The sequence below is a fragment of the Triticum urartu genome, chromosome 3A (genome assembly GCF_056163025.1).
Source record: "Triticum urartu cultivar PI428250 chromosome 3A, HENAU_Tu73, whole genome shotgun sequence".
In the NCBI taxonomy this organism is placed as follows: domain Eukaryota; kingdom Viridiplantae; phylum Streptophyta; class Magnoliopsida; order Poales; family Poaceae; genus Triticum; species Triticum urartu.
The window spans coordinates 500,677,536-500,684,934 of record NC_141875.1 but is presented as its reverse complement, the minus strand read 5'-3'; positions in this window follow the sequence as shown (position 1 = coordinate 500,684,934).

The window sequence follows — 7,399 nt, the reverse complement described above, 5'->3', positions numbered from 1 at the left end:
TTCCATGGTGTTATTTATGTGCAGGAGCAAACGTTCTCGGAATGACCTGAAACTTCACGGAGCCACTTTTCAGAAAATAAGAAAAATACCTGCAAAAGATGAAGGCCAGGGGGCCCACCCCCTTGCCACGAGGGTGGGGAGCGCGCCTACCCCCCTAGGGTGCGCCCCCCTACCTCGTGGGCCCCCTGTTGCCTCTCCGACTCCAACTCCACCTCCATATATTGAGTTTCGATGAGAAAAAAATTAGAGAGAAGAAATCATCATGTTTTACGATATGGAGCCACCGCCAAGCCCTAAAACCTCTCGGGAGGGCTGATCTGGAGTCCGTTCGGGGCTCCGGAGAGGGGAATCCGTCGCCATCGTCATCATCAACCATCCTCCATCACCAATTTCATGATGCTCACCGCCGTGCGTGAGTAATTCCATCGTAGGCTTGCTGGACGTGATGGGTTGGATGGGATCTATCATGTAATCGAGTTAGTTTTGTTAGGGTTTGATCCCTAGTGTCCACTATGTTCTGAGATTGATGTTGCTATGACTTTGCTATGCTTAATGCTTGTCACTAGGGCTCGAGTGCCATGATTTCAGATCTGAACCTATTATGTTTTCATCAATATATGAGTGTTCTTGATCCTATCTTGCAAGTCTATAGTCACCTATTATGTGTTATGATCCGTTAACCCCGAAGTGACAATAATCGGGATACTTACCGGTGATGACCGTAGTTTGAGGAGTTCATGTATTCACTATGTGTTAATGCTTTGTTCCGGTTCTCTATTAAAAGGAGGCCTTAATATCCCTTAGTTTCCGTAAGGACCCCGCTGCCACGGGAGGGTAGGACAAAAGATGTTATGCAAGTTCTTTTCCATAAGCACGTATGACTATATTCGGAATACATGCCTACGTTATATCAATGAACTGGAGCTAGTTCTGTGTCACCCTAGGTTATGACTGTTACGCGATGAACCGCATCCGGCATAATTCTCCATCACCTATCCATTGCCTAAGAGCTTTCCATATATTGTTCTTCACTTATTTACTTTCCCGTTGCTATTGCTATCATCACTACAAAATACCAAAAACATTGCTTTTACTACCGTTACCTTTTGTTACCGTTATCACTACTATCATATTACTTTGCTACTAAATACTTTGCTGCAGATATTAAGTTTCCAGGTGTGGTTGAATATGCTAATACTTGAGAGTATTCTTTGGCTCCCCTTGTGCCAAATCAATAAATTTGGATTGAATACTTTACCCTCGAAAATTGTTGCGATCCCCTATACTTGCGGGTTATCAAGACTATTTTCTGGCGCCGTTGCCGGGGAGCATAGCTCTATTCTTTGAGTCACTTGGGATATATATCTGCTTATCATTATGAAGAACTTGAGAGATCCAAAAACCAAGATATATCCCTCAACTACGAGGGGAGGTAAGGAACTGCCATCTAGCTCTACAGTTGATTCACCTTCTGTTTTGAGTAAGCTTGCAACACCTACACCTGCTTATGCTATCCGTTCTGATATGTCGCATGTTATTGATGATGCCACTTCTGCTATGCATGATACTTATGATGAAACTACCTCTATACCTGATACTACTATGCCACTTAGTGCTTTTCTTGATGAACAACTTGCTAGGGCTAGAGAAATTGAAAATATTGAATCTGATGATACTGATGAAAGTGATAATGAAGAACCACTTGCCATTCCTAAGGGTTATGTTTTTGATCAAGATGCTTCTTTAGCTATTTTAGCTTGCAGAAATAAAACTGAACTTAAAAGATTATTAGCTAAATTGAGTAAGCAATCTCTAAATGCTAGAATGAAACCTGACCCTGCTTTTGCTACTTTGAAATGATCGATATGGTTCACTAGAGGGGGTGAATAGGCAACTAACAATTTTTAACTTTTCTTTACCGAATTAAACTTTGCATCAAAGTAGGTTGTCTAGATGTGCAACTAGATGAGCAACCTATATGATGCAACAACGACAAACAAACAAGCAAGCGAGAGAAGTAACACTAATGAGCTTGCACAAGTAAAGGTAAGAGATAACCAAGAGTGGATCTGGTGAAGATGAGGATGTGTTACCGAAGTTCCTTCCTTTTGAGGGGAAGTACGTCTCCGTTAGAGCGGTACAATGCTCCCCAAGAAGCCATTAGGGCCACCATATTCTCCTCACGCCCTCACACAATGCGAGATGCCATGATTCCACTATTGGTGCCCTTGAAGGCGGCAACCAGACCTTTACAAACAAGGTTGGGGAAATCTCCACAACTTAATCGGAGGCTCCCAACAATACCACGAAGCTTCACCACAATGGACTACGGTTCCGTGGTGACCTCAATCGTCTAGGGTGCTCAAACACCCAAGAGTAACAAGATCCGCTAGGGATAGGTGGGGGAATCGAAAATCTCTTGGTGGAAGTGTATTTCAGGGCCTTCTCAACCACTCCCGAGCAAATCAACAAGTTTGATTGGCTAGAGAGATAGATCGGGCGAAAATGGAGCTTGGATCATTAATGGAGCTTAAGGGGGAAGAGTTCAGTCAACGGGGAAGAAGGGGACCCCCTTTTATAGTGGGGGCAACAATCCAACCGTTGCCCCACTAAACAGCCCCGCAGAGGGCGGTACTACCGCGGGAGACAGCAGTACTGCCGCTGGGTTAAGCGGTACTACCGCTCCCTTCGGCTGTACTGCCGCGCAGAACGAAGGGTAAAGGGAAAGAGGGAACCGGGCGGTACTGCCGCGGAGGAAGGGCGGTACTGCCGCTAATGAGCGGTACTGCTGCACTACTGCCACAGCGAGGTACCGCACAATCCGACACAGAAAAAGACCCCTCGAATCGACGCGGTAGGGACCTGGCAAGCCAGCGGTAGTACTGCTGCGGAGTCACCGGTGGTACTACCGCTGCGGAGCGGTACTTCCGCTTGTGACCCCTCAGCGGTACTACCGCTGGGTACCACGGTACTACCGCTGGGACCCAGACAAAACCCACAAGAAGAGAGAAGATCTCTCCATAGAAGCGGAAGGGCTCGGAGGGGAGAAGCGGATGTGTACGGGTTGATTCCACCCAAGCAATACCAAAGCGGACCCCCTCTTGATAGTACAGTGCCCTCTACGCAACTAGTCCACCGAGAAAGAAATGAAAGAGCTACACCGTCTTGAATGACACTCCGAGGGGAAGAAATAGTCTCATGCCAAGGATGAATCTCTGAAATGCTCAAAGCACACGATTAGTCCGCAAACACGTTGTCATCAATCACCAAAACCACATCGAGAGAGATATGCCTCAACAATCTCCCCCTTTTTGGTGGATTGATGACAACTAGGGATTTGCACAAGGAATAGATATAAAAGTAAGGATACTTAGAACTACAAAATATAGACGGGCTCCCCTGAATGTGTGCACCTAGTTAGTGGAGCCTTTGGAATGCAAGACACACACATTCGGATCAACACTCCCCCTATATTTTATAGTCCAATAATTCTAAGCACAGGATATATGAGAGCAGGGTAAAAAACAGGATAAGCATGCAACTCATAAGATACTATAGTACTGAATAGACATAAGTAATAAGGTAGTGATAGGGTAGCATATGTCTCACACCATATGTCTAGAACTTAGGTCTCACTGGCACCAAACCAAACCAAGCAAAGATAATGAGAAAACACACGAGAAAACACAAGACAACACAAAGACACACTCATAACACGGCAACAACACAAATCCCTAAACTCTCTCCCCCTTTGGCATCGAGACACCAAAAGGGCAAAGAGCGACGCAAAGGCTCCAGGTGATGTCAAGCTGAGGATCTCGAACATCACATCTCAGCGTGATCGTCTGCATCTTCATCGTTGGTCGGAAACTGCTCGGCGTCTGAATCGGTCCAAGGGCAATGCTGGTGAATCCATTTCTCCTCTTCAGTGATCTGTCCCTCAGAACCACTAACAACGGTTGCACCCAACTGACGCATGAGCTCCTTGTGACGCCCCTGGCCTTCTTCTCCGCCACATGACTCATGTACTGACCATGTGACTCCATGCAGAAGAGCTTCCTCATCTTGTGCTTGAGTTTCTTTGCCCAAGAGGGCTCTGTCCCAGACGGCTCATAGTCCTCATCGTCAGCATCAGCCTCAGCCTCAGTCTCCGTGGCAGCGGCAGCAGTAGATGGGCCCCCGGGTTTAGGCACTAGGGTGCCCCAATTGTCCTTCTTCCTTAGACGCTTGATCTCATGAGAAACCAAGTCTCCAGTTTCCAACATCACTCTGGGATAGACACGTGCCCAGGCCTTCTCAATGAGCCTCATGATGAATGGACCATATATCGGGCACTTGCGCTCAGAAACGGCAGAGAGAAGTTCAGACCACATAACATGAGAAATGTCTAGGCTCTCTCCAGTGTTTTCTTCCTTCTCATGCTGGCAGAAAAGAAGCATGTCCACGAGATAGGAGTGGACCATATCCAGATTCCCGATGCGAGGGAAGAGAGTCTCACGGAAGACACGATGAAGAATGTCCAAATAGGCAGACAACTCATAGGTTTCCTTCTTAGTCACTGGGTTAACCTTCACAGTACAGTAGGGCCAAAGGGCTTGCTTGTGAGTGGATGTAGCATTGCGGTGAGGGCGGAAGCCGACTGGAGTCTCAAGCCCGTGATCTTCCACATCAAGTAACTCCATGAAGGCTTGCCACTTGACGGAAAGCAATTTGCCATTGGTCATCCAAGTCAGAGTCCTGTCGGCATCAGTTCCAAGATGAACAGTAGCAAAGAATTGAGCCACCAAATATGCATCAAAATCCTTGTTGAACTGCATGATCCTGAGAATGTTTAGCTGAGAACACATCTGAAGGGCTTCGCCAAAGTACTCAGGGTCCTTCTCCATAGCATCTGTGTCGATGGAGCGTACATCAACATAGAGATTCTTCTTGGCCTTGATCACATCAAAATAGATGGTAAACTGAAAGCGGTTCCAGAACGGGCGGTTGACCAAAGAGGGATCTTGGTCTTCCTCATAGGGGTTGTGGCGACGCTTTGCCCAAAACTCCTTGGCAGTCATATCAGTCACAGTCTTTCCCTTTGGCTTGTTGGCGGATCTCTTCGACTGCTGAGGTGGTGGTGGAGCACTTGAGGATGCGCCCGCTGGTGGCGGTTGAGTACTAGAGGAACCACCTGCTGGCTCAGAGGTGCGGTAGCGCTTTGACGTTGCACGCCCGGGGTTGACACGGCGGACCTGCTGCTCAGGATGAACATCACCTAGAACCAAACACACGACCAGAAGAAACACACGAAAGAAAAGAGCATAAGCCACCAAGCAAAACAAAAAGGATCAAGGTGAGGTAGAAAATATTGGAACTGGGCATCCGACGGTAGTACCACAATCTACCCGCGGCAGTACCGCTCGGGCGGCAGTACCGCTCAAGGTGAGCGGCAGTACCGCTCAAGGTGAGCGGTAGTACCGCCCAGAATGGGGAACAGCGGTTTTCTATTGCCGTGGTCAGATCCGGCACTACCGGGATGCCAAATTCAAAAATTTATCCTACCAAACATCAATCCAAAGAGCCTAGAAGCAATCTCCATCCACCACAAGCCTCTTCATAGCCAAGAAACTAGAGAACAATGCCTATTGCCCCTAAGAACTAGATGCAAGATCTAGGCAAAGAGAAACCGAGAACGGAGGCAATACCGGCATCCATGACTGGAGGAAGAGATGGAGAACGACTCCACCGGAGGGAATGGAGAGAAGCTGCTGAAAAACGGCGGCCAGCCGGTGCCCTCCCGCGGCGAGGCGTCGCTGGAGCGACGAGGATGACGAGCGAGTGGGGGCGAATGGGTATGGGGAGAAAAAAACTCCCCCGCCCCGATAAAACCCCCAGCACCCGCCCCTCAGCGGCAGTACCGCTGGTGAGGGCGGTAGTACTGCTTAACCCTCATAAGCGGTAGTACCACAATCGCAGCGGTAGTACCGCTCAGCCGCAAAGAGGACTAGGCAAAAAGGGGCTTAACACTCGAAAAAGAACGAAAAGAAAACGGAAACAAAACACACACACAAAAATGACAAAGAGAACGAGAAGCACACACCTCTTTAAGAGAGGGCGGTGGCCGAGGCCACCTATGTTTAAGTTTAGAGGTATGGCGCCGCGAAGATTTTAACCTTGGGCCCATGACCAACACTCATCTTTGAAGCACAAGTGCCATAAAGAAATGGCTAATGTGAAAGAGTTTGGTTAGTTTATGCATTATGAGGGGAGGGAAAGTTCATTGAGAGAACAATACTCCCCCTATGTACATGCCTACACCTAAACTAGACAACACGTTGAGTGAGGTGGGGTGTGCAGGGGTTCAAGTCACATTGCTCGAATCAATGATATTTAGCTCATGCCTTAACTCGCGAAATCTTGCTTCATCCAAAGGCTTCGTGAAGATATCTACAAGGTTATCATGAGTGTTGACATAGTTGACCTCGATCTCCCCTCGCCTAATGTGATCCCGGATGAAGTGATACCTAATCTTAATATGCTATGTATTGAAGTGTTGCACCGGGTTGAGGGAAATCTTGATGGCACTTTCATTGTCACACGAAAGAGGCACTTTGTCACAAGTGACACTGTAATCCTTTAAAGTTTGCCTCATCCATAAAAGTTGTGCACAACAACTACCGGCAGCCACATACTCCGCTTCCGTGGACGAGAGAGACACACAACTTTGCTTCTTGGAAGACCAACTTACCAAATAGCAACCAAGAAACTGGCACCCTCCGGAAGTGGACTTCGTATCCACTTTGTCTCCCGCCCAATCCGAGTCTGAATAACCTACAAGCTTGAAATTTGCTCCTCTTGGGTACCATAAGCCAAAGTTTGGGGTATGAGCGAAATATCGAAAGATTCGTTTGACCGTCACATAGTGACTTTCCTTAGGTACGGCTTGAAACCGTGCACAAATTCCCACACTCAACATTATATCCGGTCTAGATGCACAAAGGTAAAGCAAGGAGCCAATCATGGAGCGATATACCTTTTGATCCACCGCTTTACCATTGGGACCAATGTCAAGTTGGCACTTGGTGGGCATGGGAGTGGACGCTGGCTTGACATCACTTAGCTTGAATCTCTTAAGCATGTCTTGAGTGTATTTGGCTTGGTTGATGAAAGTTCCTTCTCTCCTTTGCTTCACTTCGAACCCTAGAAAGAACTTCAACTCTCCCATGGAAGACATCTCGAACTTTGAGGTCATGAGAGCGGCAAATTCCTCATTGAAAGCTTTGTTAGGGGAACCAAAGATAATATCATCAACATATAATTGGCACACAAACAACTCCCCTTTGACCTTCTTAGTAAAAAGAGTGGGGTCGATTAGCCCCACTTCAAAACCACGGTCTTGTAACAACTCGGTAAGGTG